Source organism: Spinacia oleracea, chromosome 4, assembly GCF_020520425.1.
Source record: "Spinacia oleracea cultivar Varoflay chromosome 4, BTI_SOV_V1, whole genome shotgun sequence".
NCBI lineage: Eukaryota > Viridiplantae > Streptophyta > Magnoliopsida > Caryophyllales > Amaranthaceae > Spinacia > Spinacia oleracea.
Window position 1 is genome coordinate 119,219,373 of NC_079490.1, and position 16,945 is coordinate 119,236,317.

The following is a 16,945-nucleotide window of genomic DNA, read 5'->3' on the forward strand; positions in this document are numbered from 1 at the left end:
TCTCATATAACACACTAAGCCCACTATCCCAACTGCATGATAAAGGACACATGTCCTCATCTCTGAGGATAGCCAATCAGGTAACTAGGATTTGGGAACAAATCTCAAAACCCTAGCCTTATAAATAGTCCAGATCCCTAGGTGAAAGGACAATTAATTTATTCTCACCTACCTTAATTATTCTGCTCTGCCTTTTCTCTAGACATCACTTTCTCTCTCTATCAAATACTTACTTAGACATCGGAAGGAATATTCCGACGGAAATGTTCTTGTTTTGCAGGTTGTAAGAAAATCGTGCCAGCGCATACCTGATACCTCTGAGAAAAGGGTGACACGTCAGCACCAACAAAGTTCCTACAATAGTAAGTATTGTGATTGTATTTTTTTTATGCGCATATAATATGAGACCACTAATTGTATAATAAATATAGTATGAAAAGCATTATGTCTATTTTTTTATTCTTAATAAACCTCATTCCAAGTTAAATATAATCACGACAATCCACATTCGCCTCAACTCATAGCCACTAACCTCTGATTTATGCCAATTGCCACCTAAACACCGCCATAACTTTTAAAATAAATAGAAATCCTAAACCCTAAACTAACATGTTTAAAATTTGTTTGTTTTTTAATATGTATAGTTGTTCACTGGTAGACCAAAGGGAAAAAGAGATAGGACTTAAATTTGTAGTGTCTTTAGTCCTTTATTTCTGACATTAATTGTGAGATCGATCAACAATATAATATGATAATATGCTAATATAAAGAAATGTAAAGAGCAATAACCTTACTCGTAACGTGATGGCACACATGTCATGCAATATTATATTTTAAGCAGTATTGCACATAGAAGTATAACAATTAACAAAGAAACTCAATAACAATATTTTCATATTACATCATTTTTTTAAAAGAAACTCAATAACAATCTTGAATATTACTTCATTTTTTTAATGAGTTGATGGAAAACATGTCTTATTTGGTAAAAGTTATTCGACGGTGGTTATTGAATGCAACGTCGAACTATATAATACATGCATAACAATTCAAGTGTTTAAGTACAATTTAGAAGACGAAACTAATTACTAAATTAAGTTTGGAGTTTCATCTCAACAACCCAAAAAAATTATAGACAACAAATTATTGGAGTAGAAAAATCAAAGTTCAAAATTAATTGTTTAAAAGGTCGTTCTTTTAATAAGTTTTTTTTGTTAATTTTTCCCTATTTCACGAATAATATTACTAATTGGTAAAATTACACCATCCTCTAATATAATCATGAATTGCTTATTTTGTTAATCATTCTACTTTTACAATTTTAATCATGAAATATCATAATTTTTATGTTTTTAATTTGATTATTTGTGCATGGATTTAGAAGAAGTAATTAGTATCAATGTCAAAGAAAATACTTACGTGTATTGGCGCGAGATCAATGCTATTAAAAATGTGGTAGAGTTTTTGAGGACGAATTATTTTTGTTTGTTTGATTTAGTTTTCTTTTAATTTTTTTGAACTCATGGTATTCATTTTTTTAGAAAAAAAAAGTTGCGTAATTATAATTTTTCGTATTTAACACTTTATGGTTTTGGCAACTAAACAAATTTCTGGATTATAAGATTGTTTTTACTTTGCAATGACAAAAAAAATTAATTGGGGTATTTTGTTGACTATTTAAAATTTTAACTTGAGAAATTGCGTAATTTTATGAGAGATTGTAAATTTTATGTGTGATTGATTCCTTCTTAAAGATTACGCGACATTGGGAAAATATTAGTTTAACTTTTTTTGTTGTTGTCATTTATGGGTTTTTCTTCCTTGTAGGAAATTAGAACATATTTATGTGTAATTTGAATTTTGCATTCTTAATTGTTCACTACATTAAATTGTGAGTAGGGGTATTTTAGTCTTTTAGATAGGGGGAACCGAAAGTGTGATTACTGAAATTCTCTCAACTCTTCACTTATAGAATAGAGATAGATTACTCCGTATAAATAATTATGGTCTCATTCTGTTCTTTTTATTTCCGGCCTTCTGCCATACATTACTCTCTATAAATAACCATGTTCTCATTTTGTTCTTTTATTTTCGGCCTTCTGTTTCTTTAGAAAATTAAAAAAACAAAAATGAAACCATTAAACGTGTTCCGGGGTTGAAACGATGGTAGGAGCGTCCTTGATATCTTGAGTTCCGGTCACGTACGGTGCCTGCAAGATGAACTCCGGGCCAAGGGGGGGTCCCCGAGGCGGAGCCTCCGACGCTCAAGTCAGTACAATTGATGTATAAAATGAGGTGTTTAGGGGGGGAGAGAGAAACGACAAGTGGAGTTCTTTTTTCGTGTTCGTTGACAGATTATTGTGGAAAACACGCTTCGAATGTAAGTTTGCTTAATCTGTGCTTTATACATGTTTCCTGGCTTTGGGGATTGTTTCGCACATGTTATTATGTTTAACTGTCACGCTCAAACAATCTTCTTCATCCGGAATCATTATACTCTTTATTTAAGTAATGATGAATGATGCATTATTTATGGTGGCTGCTCAATGATCGACGAAATACACCACCACACCAGAGATTTCTTTGCTCTATAATCGTACAAGAACAAACTTCTGGAAATGCATAATGCTAGCAAGGTTCAGACCATAACACGGATTTATCCGCGAGCTTAAAGCTAAGTCTCCCCTGCTAATTCAAATCATACAGTTATACTTTTGTCATGTATAAATTGATATGTGGCTTGACTAAATTGATGCATATTGTCTGTCCATATGGGAATTACGTGACAGACATTTTCATGTGAGTTGATAAGATGTACCACTATCACTATAACTATGTTATACATTACTTTACTTTGCCTAATACTACTCATATGTTGATCAAAACTCAACTCACGAGTATGGGGCATGTTGAGAATGCGTATTAAAGAATAAGAAAGAGTAATATTTCTTGTTAAAATGTGGAGTCAAGTTTCATATTTCCTGAGTATTCATGTACATCAATTCGTACAACTGGTATATACACACCTCTCGATTACACTACCAAATTTGTATATCGACCTACGACTAATGTCAAGTTCTTTGTTGTCATGGAACATCTCAGATAATAAAACTCGGAGAGGATGAGCCATCTGAAGTCACCTTGAATCTTGTTCATCATCCGAATAGAATGTTGATGATCGAATGCTAATGAAAGCTCATAATGAGGTCACGCTGAAGTCGAGCTCAGTGCCGAAGCTCCCGAGCAGTGCCGTGTCCAGCATGGGTAATGTTTCAAAGGATCCAAAACTCTCCAAGTTGGAGCCCTACAACTTACCAGGTGGTGCTCAAACATTCAAGCTTGCTGCCAAGTTCTGAGGCCGAAGCTGGCCATAGCACCAAGCTCGGAGGTCAAAGCTCAATGTAGAAATTTCCAAATTCTTGGCAAAAAATCAAAGCCTGGTGCCGAGTATGCAGCTTCCCGAAGCTCCTAGCCGAAACTCAGCATAGCAAAAGCAAAAGCAAGTCAGTGCCAAGGTAAATTGGGAAAGCAAAAGCAAGAAAAGGAATAGCATCGAAGCTCAAGTGCCGAGTTCAATGCCGAAGAGCAGTACAGAGCATCTTAGCTCCTGAGCCGAGCTCAATGCCGAACCCAACATCCCAACCTTGACTTATAATTAATGTTGACAATCCAGCATCGGCAAAGCATAATAAATTGCTGAAAATTCCGAATTTCGGCACCCCGAGATCAACCACCGAGCTGAGCTGACCACAGGACCCAACTAGGGCTGAGCAGAGGTCATAATCGAGCGAAATCGAAGCACACTGTTGCAAGCCAAGATGTTCTGTTGAATGCCTAAAGGAAGCTTGAGTGCTCGACCGGTCAAAACTTGACGAGTATCTTTGGCACATAAGTCAAAGGAGTAAGTGGCCAAAGCAAAGCTCTAAAGCTCATCTATCGAAGTGGAGGCGGCCTTCCGAGGTGAGAAGCCATCTTCATCGGCAAAACCTGTGGAAGTCTGACCCACAAGCCAAAGTTTAGAGCAAAGCTCAATGCAAGTTGGTGCCGAGATCAACCTCCCGAGAAGAGCGTAACAACTAATTCTACTCTTCAGGGATGAATGCAAAACCACTTTAGTTCGTCAAAACACAAGACTTACAACGTCAATATCCATCTTGTGTCTCACTGAGCTTAAGTAATTGAGGAAGGCCCGAGGCAATATAATGATCAGAAGAGGCAGAGCAAGGCTTAGCTCCCAAGGCCAGTACCGCCGAAGCTAAGCTTCCGAGGCCAGCACCGCCGAAGCTAAGCTTCCTATGCCAGTTTAAGATCCTAGTCTCCTAAAGCTCCCTGTGCCCAGTGCCGAGGTCAGCGACGTGCAACCTCCTGAGCATAGCAGCGAAGCTCCCGAGCAATGCCGACCAGCAGTACCAAAGTCAGTGTCGAGGTCAGCAGCTCCCAAGCTCGGTACCAAAGCTCAGTTCCGAAGTTCACTTGCTGAAGGCAGTGCCGAAATTGATCAAATCGCTCCCGAAGCTACGAGCTAAGTTTAACTCGTTGGTTATCACCGCCAAGGCCAACCCGCTGAAGTCGACCGCCGAGGTTCAGTCGCCGAGGTTAACTAGCCGATGTTAATCTCTGAAATATGCCTGGAATAGTGAGGAGTAGTGGTTATTTTCCTAAAGTTCAGGTGAAAATGGAAGTGATGAGTGTTGTTGCCTGGTAATGTTTTGTGACAACTCACAAAATGGAGATACATATTCCATAAAGTAAATAAAGGTGGTGGGTAATTTGGTGACATGATTGGTCAAAAATAAATTAAAGCAAAGGCAAAAGTGTCCAAATAAATGCAAGCAGCAAGCCAAACCAAATTGCATTTGCCGACAATTAATTCGGTCAATATTTGGTGCAAGCTCACGCATTATCCATCTATACATCTACCGAAGTGGATGCTACAAAAATGCGATGTTATTTGCTTGAATTCAACCGACTAAAAAGCTAAGTCATCTATTTATTTAAGCTTTGTACTTTATAATTTGTCAACATATAATTTACTTGACATGATTAATTTGGTAAAATGTAAAATATTCTTGGAAACTTAATTTGACATACATTGTCTAACAATAAGTCATTTTGCAAGAGCATACACCTCAAATTGTTCATCATGTTCAAAACGAATTATAAATTCATGTTTGACAAACATAAGTACACTAAATATAAATTCATGTTTGACTTGGCATCACTAGTAGAAAAACGTTTGCATCCCCGTATTTGTCACGCCATTCTGAACATGTGACGCAAATGACAAATTTTAGCATAAAATTTAGTCATTTGCCTCGCAGCTTTGTTAATTTGCGAGGCAAATGACTCTAGGATGCTCCCAGAGTCATTTGCGTCGCAGATTAACAAAGCTGCAACGCAATTTACTCAATCAAGTGCGTCGCAGTTTTACTAATCTGCGACGCAAATGACTCTGGGAGTATCGTAGAGTCATTTTCCTCGCAGATTAACAAAGCTGCGACGCAGATGTGTTAGAATTAATTTTTTTTTTCAAATTCGCGCTCACTTAATATTTTCAAGAATTCACTATTCTGACTTAGGTTGCTCGAAACCACTGCTACTCCCCAAGGAATCCCACAAACCAACGCTGCTACTCCCCAAGGAAACCCACAAACCAACGCTGTTCCCACCGGCGGCTTCACCGGCTCCAATTCGACGCTCTTTTGTCCTTGCTTCACTGCCGTCTCTGCCTTGCACTGGCTGTCCTTCCTGCTTCACCCTTGCTCCTCACTAAGCTGCTTCACCCTCGTGCCGGCCTGCTCCCTGTTTAGAGCTGCCTCCCACGGCAGTCGTCCACGGCACGACAGCCTCCCACGCCGCCGCCCTCTCCGCCGCCCCTGCTCACTTTCTTCTCTCCTCTCTTAGGTATTGAATTTTAATTTAGATATTTAGTTGAATTTTAATTGTGAATTTTAATTTTAATTGTGGATATTATGATTGAATTTTAATTATGCATTCTAATTGAATTATAATTGTTGATATTATTTGTTGAATTTTAATTGGGTACATTTTAGGATTTAGGTTTTGTTGAATTTTAATTGTAGTTTTTGATGAATTGGAATAGGTTATTATAATGGTTGGTTTTGTTGAATTTTAATTGTTTATTACATTTAAGTTTTGTTGAATTAAAAGTTATGAAATGTAGTTTTGGGTTTGTGTAGGTTATGAAATGAATTTAGGTGATGTATGAATTCATGTTTTGGGTTTGCTACAAAATTTGGGTTTGTGAATGATTTGAAATGAATTGTACGTTATGGGAGCTTGTTATTAGTTATGGTAGGTTTAGTTGGAAGCTAAAGCCATGGATTTATAATGATTTGAATAGCCTAGTTCATATTCTAACCTTTGACAAAATTCGGTCATATTGTTTTATCTTTAGTGGTTGAAAATGGATCGGAGTTGGATATATGGTAGTAAACGATTTTTTATAAGGTTCTTACAAGGGATTCAAGAGTTCATTAAGGTTGCCTTGAAACATCAATCAGAACATGAATCAAGTTTAATTCTGTGTCCTCGTTGTGATTGCAATAATTCAAGGGGGTATTGGGATATTGATGATATTGTTGATCACATAGTTCGTCGCGGTTTTAAGAGTAACTACACGACGTGGACATGGCATGGTGAGAGCATAGATCATGGGGCAAGTTCTAGTATGCCGAGCTCGAGTCAGCATAATCATTGTGATAATGGTGATGAAAATGAAATTGAGGATGATATTGGTGTTGAAAGTGAGGACGAAGAGGAGAAAGATAGGATAGATGATATGATGCATGATGTGGAAGACCATCATTTCGTTGAGCGTCCCTGTATGTATGATAGTATAATCAAAGCTTCTGCAACACCGTTATATCCTGGTTCTACACAAACTGTACTTGGTGCCGTCATCGAATATTTCAACTTAAAGGTGGAAAACGGTTGGACCAACAAGAGTTTTTCACAGTTTTTGGAGGCCACGTCCGGTAATCTTCCTGAATAAAACAAACTTCCAAGGTCTAACTATGAGGCCCAGAAGCTTATGTGTCCTTTGGGTATGGATTATGAGAAGATACACGCGTGTCCAAATGATTGCTTGTTGTATCGAAAGCAGTATGCAAATCTGCATGAGTGTCCAAGATGCGGATTGTCCCGTTACAAGATCGTGGAGAATGATGCAACATCAACTAAGAAGAAACCTTCTCCAGCTAAGGGGCTTTGGTATCTTCCAATTATACCAAGATTTAAGCGCCTTTTCTCAGAAGAGAAAACTGCAAAACTCTTGAGGTGGCATGCCGAAGGGAGGAAGAAAGATGGGTTAATGAGGCATCCTATTGATTCTCCACAATGGAGGAACATTGATCGAAAGTACAAGGTCTTTAGGGAAGAAGTTCAGAATCTCAGGCTTGGTCTTTGCACGGATGGAATGAACCCATTTGGGACACTTAGTACCCAATATAGCACTTGGCCGGTTCTTCTCACCATATACAATTTGCCTCCTTGGTTATGCATGAAGCTTAGATACATCATGTTGTCGCTCTTAATCTCTGGGCCTAAACAACCCGAAAATGACATAGATGTGTATCTAGAGCCACTCATTGAAGATTGAAATTGTTGTGGGATGAAGGTTCTACCGATCTTTATTCCCTCGACGGAAGCCGAGGAATATTCTCGTTGTTTCAAATAAAGTGTGGCCTAAAGTTTCATCGATTGAGACGTCTGCAAAGTGCGATGTCCTCCATCTGAATAATGGACCATTTAGTCCTCCGCCATACCCAGCTGGACGACTTCCCTACTACTGTCTTGAACCCCTTCCGGCTGTAAAGCGTGAACCAACCTAGTGGTGAACGAGATGAAGGCGCAATCTCCACTAATCTAGCAAATGACGAGAAAGAAGGGACGACGTCACTTAACGCACACTTCTATAAATTCAGAGATGTTGGCCCAGGAGTTAGGAGTTAGCAGGGTTAGACCAATATCATACCCCTCCAAAACATCAAGTACGAATGGGTGTAAGGGAAACCTAACTCCTAGTCTGAAAGTGGCCATATAAACAACAACCCCACCCGAAGACAGGCGGTCTACAGTACTATGGGTGCCGGGACATTTGAAACTGAAGCCATGAGTCAAAAAGAGAAATCGTGCAAAGTCACGTCCCTACTCAGCTAAATATCAGAGTTATTTCCTACGTGGGAAAATACCATACGAGAACTGATCCCAGTCCTCTTTCCCGAAAATCATGGGGGGTGGCTGCCTTGTTACCTCACTGTCTGAGGAACTTAACGAATTGTCCTCAAAGTCATCTCTTGGGACTGGAGGACGACGGGTCACACTCTTATGTCTCCTTGGAGGATGGGCCGTCCTGGCACCTCCTCCCTCAGAATGTCGTGACGGGTTAGCTCCCCTCCTTGCCACATAAGGAGGGTTTTAAAAACGAACACGACTCTCCCTGGATGCTATCCATGCACCCACATTAGCCGTTTGCCTGATACGTGTCATGACCTCCTGAATAAGGAACAGGACGTCCGACTTAAGAAAGGGGAAGAAAAGTAGCAACGACATCGTCCAATACAATATTTGAGGAGCACAGTGATTGTAATACGTCTCCCCAAATCTTGGATAATAAAAATGCATAAAGAATAACGTATGTAAAAAACAAAAAAAATATCCAAGGAGGTGTACCTGAAATGATCAAAAGGTGCAAAGCTTCTATTGAAAATAATGCAAAGAAAGAGCAAGACCAAGGAAGAACACTTCAATCTTGGGTAAGAACTTACACTTTTCTCTCTCTCTCTCTCTCTCTCTCTCTCTCTCTCTCTCTCTCTCTCTCTCTCTCTCTCTCATAAATCGGAAGTTATCAAAAGGAAAATGAAAGAGGAAAATGAACCCCTACGTTGGTTTATAAAGAAAAGATGAGAATCATCAGATGACGACACGTGGTACATAGCTACATCAAGAAGAATGTCCTAATGATGTAGAACACCCTTCTTGAGGGGTAAATGATGTGACCAAAATTGGTAATACACCCTGGAGCAATCACAGAGCAATACGTAGCACCCCCAACGCCTACTAGGCAGCTGTTCTAAATATAGAAGAACCATAATTGAACGGAAAGGTCCAAACGTCAAGAGGCCCATATCTCATATAACACACTAAGCCCACTATCCAAACTGCATGATAAAGGACACATGTCCTCATCTCTGAGGATAGCCAATCAGGTAACTAGGATTTGGGAACAAATCCCAAAACCCTAGCCTTATAAATTGTCCAGATCCCAAGGTGAAAGGACAATTAATTTATTCTCACCTACCTTAATTATTCTGCTCTGCCTTCTCTCTAGACATCACTTTCTCTCTCTATCAAATACTTACTTAGACATCGGAAGGAATATTCCGACGGGAATATTCTTGTTTGGAGGTTGTAAGAAAATCGTGCCAGCGCATACCTGATACCTCTGAGAAAAGGGTGACACGTCAGCACCAAAAAAGTTCCTACAATAGTAAGTATTGTGATTGTATTTTTTTTATGCGCATATAATATGAGACCACTAATTGTATAATAAATATAGTATGGAAAGCATTATGTCTATTTTTTTATTCTTAATAAACCTCATTCCAAGTTAAATATAATCACGACAATCCACATTCGCCTCAACTCATAGCCACTAACCTCTGATTTACGCCAATTGCCACCTAAACACCGCTCAACTTTAAAAATAAATAGAAATCCTAAACCCCAAACTAACATGTTTAAAATTTGTTTGTTTTTTAATATGTATAGTTGTTCATTGGTAGACCAAAGGGAAAAAGAGATAGGACTTAAATTTGTAGTGTCTTTAGTCCTTTATTTCTGACATTAATTGTGAGATCAACAATATAATATGATAATATGCTAATATAAAGAAATGTAAAGAGCAATAACCTTACTTGTGACGTGATGGCACACATGTCATGCAATATTATATTTTAAGCAGTATTGCACATAGAAGTATAACAATTAACAAAGAAACTCAATAACAATATTTTCATATTACATCACTTTTTTAAAAGAAACTCAATAACAATCTTGAATTTTACTTCATTTTTTTAATGAGTTGATGGAAAACATGTCTTATTTGGTAAAAGTTATTCGACGGTGGTTATTGAATGCAACAGCGAACTATATAATACATGCATAACAATTCAAGTGTTTAAGTACAATTTAGAAGACGAAACTAATTACTAAATTAAGTTTGGAGTTTCATCTCAACAACCAAAAAAAATTATAGACAACAAATTATTGGAGTAGAAAAATCAAAGTTCAAAATTAATTGTTTAAAAGGTCGTTCTTTTAATAAGTTTTTTTTGTTAATTTTTCCCTATTTCATGAATAATATTACTAATTGGTAAAATTACACCATCCTCTAATATAATCATGAATTTCTTATTTTGTTAATCATTCTACTTTTACAATTTTAATCATGAAATATCATAATTTTTATGTTTTTAATTTGATTATTTGTGCATAGATTTACAAGAAGTAATTAGTATCAATGTCAAAGAAAATACTTACGTGTATTGGCGCGAGATCAATGCTATTAAAAATGTGGTAGAGTTTTTGAGGAAGAATTATTTTTGTTTGTTTGATTTAGTTTTCTACTAATTTTTTTTTAACTCATGGTTTTCATTTTTTTTAGAAAAAAAAAGTTGCGTAATTATAATTTTTCGTATTTAACACTTTATGGTTTTGGCAACTAAACAAATTTCTGGAATTATAAGATTGTTTTTACTTTGCAATGACAAAAAAAATTAATTGGGGTATTTTGTTGACTTTTTAAAATTTTAACTTGAGAAAATGCGTAATCTTATGAGAGATTGTAAATTTTATGTGTGATTGATTCCTTCTTAAAGATTACGCGACATAATAAAAATATTAGTTTAAGCTTTCTCTCTCTTTCCATGGTGTAGTGCACGATAAGGTTGCTGCTATCGTTCACCCACCATTGAAATGGCGAGGAAGAACAAGACTCAGAAACAAGAAGTTCGTGAGATCAATGAGGAGGCTTCGACGCTTCTTCACATTGCCTCTTTGCGCCCGATGAACCAGCATCAGTTGAGAAACACCATACCCAGCAATGGTGATGGAGTTCGAGTGACGCCGGTAATTCAAACCCCATTTCCGTCGCACCCATCTGCTGCACCACCGTCGCCGCACACTCAGGAAGCTATTGCGGCATACCATGCTGCTATTAACTACTCCCCTTTCCAATCGGAAAACAGGGGCAGTATCTCCGAGATTGTGGGAGGTATGGAGGGAGTTCAGGAGAGTGGGAGGATGGGTGGTTCTATTCTGGAAGAAGGGAGAGGGATGATAGAGAATGTGAATCCTGTGCTGGGTTTGACAAATGGTACGGAAACCCTTGCAGAAAAAGGGGAGTTTGTGATCCAAAATGAGGGCTTGTTGAGCTCTAAAATGACTGAAATTATGCAGAGTGTCAATGGGGTATTGGAGATGATGAGATCTGGGCGGGGTGGGAAGGAGAATGCCAACCCTGGAAATACGATTGAAACAGAGCAAGTAAACTTGCAAGGAGAGAAATAGGTGGGGGAGAATGCTGCGGCTCGAAATATGAACCCGAAAACTCCATGGCTGAACCTTTTTCAAGGTAACCAAATGACGGGGAAAGGTACATCTCTCTCATTCATTGCTCCTATAGTTTCAGATGGTTGTCCTGTTGCTATGTTAGACATTGTTGATGTGAATAAAATGGCTGCAATATGGGAAGCTGCTTTAATCATGTATGTAGTAGGGGATAAACCAACAATTGGGGCTGTCATTCGATTTATTTCCAATGAGTGGAAACATGTTGCTAAACCCAGTGTCTTCTTACATGATGAAGTCTATTTTGTAATAAAATTTAGTTCAAAAAAAGACAGAGATGATGTTCTGAAAGCTGGACCTTATACCTTTTATGGAAGACCTATGATAACAAAACCATGGTCCTCTGGATTTAATTTTCAGGATGAAATCCTTCGTGTAGTTCCTGTGTGGGTGAGATTGCCCAATCTCCCTTTATGTTGTTGGGGGAGTGACTCTCTCAGTAGAATTGGTAGCTTGATTGGGGTACCACTGTTTGCTGATGATTGCACTTCGAAACAATTAAGGATATCATTTGCTAGACTTTTGATTGAGGTTGATGTAACTAAGGAGCTCCCTAAGGAAGTCCTGATTCAAGATCACTTAGGTGTAACCATCAAACAGAAGGTGGAGTATGATTGGCTCCCACCTTTTTGTAAAGCTTGTAATGCTGTTGGCCATGACTGTAGTGTAAAGAAGAGTGTTGGTGCTAGATTACATCCTGCTACAACTGGGCCAGCACAACAGAAAATTCAAAAAGTATGGAGGCCTAAGAAAGTAGTTGAGAAAGAAGTTGCAGTTTCTACAACTGCGGTGATGCAGGAATTGGTTATGCCATCTATAATTGAAAAAGTTGTTCCTGCTGGAGATGTTTATACTCCAAAAACAGATCACACAACTGCTCTGCATGGTGGTTGGAGAGTGGTTTCAAGGAGGAGAAGGGAAGCTAAAACCCCAAACACCTTTCTTGGCTTAGCCCAGGTCCATGCAGTTGTTGCAGGAATTTCAGAAGAGGAGGGTGGGTGGAAGTGAGGGGGAGGGTGAGGAGTTTCCTCCGTGAATATTTGTTCTTGGAACATTAGGGGTCTCAATGACCCCTCAAAGGTGGGGGAGGTGAAAAAGTTTGCTGCTGACAACAACCTTGTTGTTTTTGCTTTACTGGAAACAAGGGTGAAAAGCAATAATCATCTAAAGATTCAGAGGAAGTTTGGGCCAACTTGGAGATGGGAAATGAACTATGTTGCTTCTCCAAGGGGAAGGATATGGGTGGGGTGGAAACACCAGGCGGTGACAGTTCATGTCACAAAATGCACTGAGCAACTGTTACATGGTGATGTGTTAGCCAAATCTGGAAATTTTCAAACTGCATTTACTGCAGTGTATAGTTTGCACTCAGTAGAAACTAGAAGACCTTTGTGGACTGATTTGATCCAGTTGAGTACGAGTACTATTGGTCCTTGGCTAATAATGGGTGACTTCAATGCAGTGCTTTATTCAGGGGATAGAATCAATGGCAACCCTGTCCATGATGCTGAAACTAGAGATTTTCAGGGGTGTATTGATATGGCTAGTCTAGCTGAAATTAAGAGCTGTGGGCATTTCTTTTCTTGGAGCAATAAGGGTCAAGGGAATGCTAGAATTTCTTCTAGAATTGACAGAGCTCTAGGTAGTATTGACTGGCATACTAAATATGTTGATGCAGTGGTTGATTTAATGAACCCTGGGTTGTCAGATCATTCACCTTTATTGTTGAATTGTAAAGTGATGGGAACAATTGCAGGAAGACCTTTCAAATTTTTCAACTATATGGCCACTCATGTGGACTTTCTGAAAATTGTGCATGATGGTTGGGCTCAGAGTTGTGTTGGATCTCCTACGTATTCTGTGTGGCAGAAATTAAAAGTGGTCAAAGGTGGGCTGAAAACTCTTCACCATAAGGAGTTTTCTAGACTAGATGAGAAAATTGATCTGATAAGACATGATCTTGATGAGGTGCAAAGCAAATTGGATATTGACAGTACAGACACTAAATTACAGCAAAAAGAATCATCCTGTAATGGATTACTAAAGAAATTTTTGAAAATTCAGGAGAGTGCATACTGGCAAAAATCTAGGATTCAGTGGATCAAAGAGGGGGATGCAAACACTAAATTCTTCTTTAGTGCTATGAAAGAGAGAATTTCAAGGAACATCATTGATGTGCTATACAATGATGCTGGTGACAAACTAGTTACCACAGATGACATCAAGGCAGAAATTAAAGAATTCTATGTGAAACTCATTGGTACTGCAGCCCCTAATCTCACTGGTATTGATATTGAGCTTGTTAGACAGGGCAAACAACTCTCTCCTCTTGCTGCAGAAATTCTGATTCAACTTGTTACTACCACAGAGATAGATGAAGCTCTTAAAAGCATTGATGTGAACAAAGCTCCAGGCATTGATGGCCTAAATGGTCTCTTCTTCAGGAAAGCTTGGAATATAGTGAAGGAGGAAGTGTATGCTGCTGTTATTCATTTCTTTCAGACAGGGAATATGCTAAGGCAAGTGAATAATACTGTGGTTACTTTGGTTCCAAAGATTCAGAATGCAACTCAAGTTAAAGATTACAGACCTATTGCCTGCTGTACTATGATTTACAAACTGATTTCAAAAGTTATGACAAATAGAATGCAGCCAGTCATTGGGGAAATTTTGAGTTCAGCACAATCTGGTTTTATACCAGGGAGAGTCATTTCTGATAATATCATCATGGCTACTGAGTTGGTAAAATGCTATTCCAGGAAACATGTGTCCCCTAGATACATGATAAAAGTTGACCTTAAAAAGGCCTATGATTCCCTTGAATGGACTTTCTTGAGAAGTATGTTGCAAGAACTGGGATTCCCTGATAAATTTGTCAAATGGATTATGGCTTGCCTGTGCTAAGTGTCTTATTCTATTCTGGTAAATGGTTTTCCTTCCAAGCCAATTCCTGCTCAGAAAGGGTTGAGACAGGGTGATCCAATGTCACCATTCCTGTTTGCAATAGGAATGGAATACCTGTCTAGATGCTTGTCCTTACTTGGCAAATCAAAAGAGTTCAAATTTCATCCAAGATGTAAAAGAATAGATCTGACTCACTTGATGTTTGCAGATGATTTATTAATGTTTGATAGAGGAGATGATGCTTCTGTTTCTCTCCTTTTTGAAGCTTTCTCTAAGTTTTCTGCTGCTTCTGGGTTGGAAGCTAACATGATGAAGAGTGAACTGTATTTGGCTGGTGTGCCTGAATCTGTAGCCCTCAGTATTCTACCTAAGATTGGCATACCTAGGGGTTCTTTTCCTTTTAGATACCTTGGTGTCCCCCTCTCAACTAGGAAACTGAGTTTTACAGACTGTAAGCCTCTGATGGAGAAGACTGTTGCAAGGGTCAAAAGTTGGTCTGCAAAACTACTTAGTTATGCTGGAAGGCTGCAACTGATTAGATCAGTTTTATTTGGCATCCAGTTGTACTGGTGTCAGATATTCATTATGCCTAAGAAGGTGTTGAAAGAGATACAAAGAATTTGTAGATGTTTCTTATGGACTGGAGCTGAAGGGAATTCCAGGAAAGCACTAATTGCTTGGGATCAGCTGTGCTTACCTAAAATCTGTGGGGGTTGGAATCTTAAAGATTTACCTTTGTGGAACAAGTCAGCTGTTGCTAAACATTGTTGGGCTTTGTCTTTGAAAGCTGATAAGCTGTGGGTGAAATGGATTCACACATACTATGTGAAACATAATGATTTTTGGACCATGCCAATCCCATAGACTGTCTTGGTCTTTGAAGAAGATTTGGCAGCAAAGGGAGACACTGAGTAGCTCTGGTGATTTGCAGAAGTTTGTAACTGCAGGGAAATTTAAGATTCAGAGAATGTATAATCATTTGAGACATCAAGGGGAATCTGTGGGGTGGAAGAGAATTGTTTGCAACAGTCATGCTAGCCCTAAAAGTGTGTTTATTGTGTGGTTGGCCCTGCAGGATAGACTTGCAACTAAAGAAAGACTGAGAAGATGGAATGTTATAGCAGATAGTGTGTGTTGCCTTTGTCACAACACATATGAAAGTAGGGATCATATTTTCTTTGATTGCAGTTATTCTGCTGACATATGGAATCAGGTTCTGCAGAGAAGTGGCATACATAGAACTGCTGGAACTTGGAATGAAGAAGTGCAGTGGGTGCAGAAAGCAAGCAGGAGTACTAGAAGCAAAGCTAGAATGTGTAATAGTTTGTTCTGTGAAACTGTGTACTCTATCTGGCTAGCTAGGAACTCTAAAGTTTTTTCTAACCAGTTAGACAGTAGCTTAAGTATTGTAAACAGAATTCTGTTTAGGGTAGCTTGTAATAGCTAGTTGTTGCTTGGCCTGTTGTGGCTGTGGATTGGTTGTACTGGTGTTAGGGTATTTTGCCATCTTGGTAATTAATAAATTCTTATTACTTGCCAAAAAAAAAAAAAAATTAGTTTAACGTTTTTTGTTGTTGTCATTTATGGGTTTTTCTTCCTTGTAGGAAATTAGAACAAATTTATGTGTAATTTGAATTTTGCATTCTTAATTGTTCACTACATTAAATTGTGAGTGAGGGTATTTTAGTCTTTTAGATAGGGGGAACCAAAAGTGTGATTACTGAAATTCTCTCAACTCTTCACTTATAAAATAGAGATAGATTACTCCGTATAAATAATTATGGTCTCATTCTGTTCTTTTTATTTCCGGCCTTCTGCCATACATTTCTCTCTATAAATAACTATGGTCTCATTTTGTTCTTTTTATTTTCGGCCTTCTGTTTCTTTAGAAAATTAAAAAAACAAAAATGAAACCATAAAACGTGTTCCGGGGTTGAAACGATGGTAGGAGCGTCCTTGATATCTTGAGTTCCGGTCACGTACGGTGCCTGCAAGATGAACTCTGGGCCAAGAGGGGGTCCCCGAGGCGGAGCCTCCGACGCTCAAGTCAGTACAATTGTCGTATAAAATGAGGTGTTTAGGGGAGAGAGAGAGTAGGGTGGCTTCTCTAGAGTTAGAGAATAACCTCTTTTACCTTGCCCTTTGAGGGGTATATGTAGTGCCTTGTTGGGCCTTCGAGGCCTTATAAGTGATTTGGGCTTGAGTGAGGTTTATTGGCTTTTGGGTTAAAATGGTGAGCCCATTTTAACACCCCAACTCCAGTTCATGCCCATAAGGTGTTTGACAAAACGCCTCAATGAGGCCTTGACCCACGCTCTGAAGGAAATATGTCCTTCACCCAAGGTGCATTAAGTCTAACACCAAGGTTCAGATTAATTGCGAACAATTA

General features: G+C 38.6%; 1 long non-coding RNA gene across 1 annotated transcript; it reads right to left on the reverse strand.

Moving 5' to 3' along the window:
• Positions 1-2,945: 2,945 nt before the first annotated feature.
• Positions 2,946-5,251, reverse strand: LOC130459543 (uncharacterized). The gene is made up of 2 exons (XR_008919006.1): positions 4,139-5,251; positions 2,946-3,997 (listed from the first exon to the last, which is right to left on the reverse strand). It is a non-coding gene; the product is annotated as an uncharacterized lncRNA (long non-coding RNA).
• Positions 5,252-16,945: the final 11,694 nt, after the last annotated feature.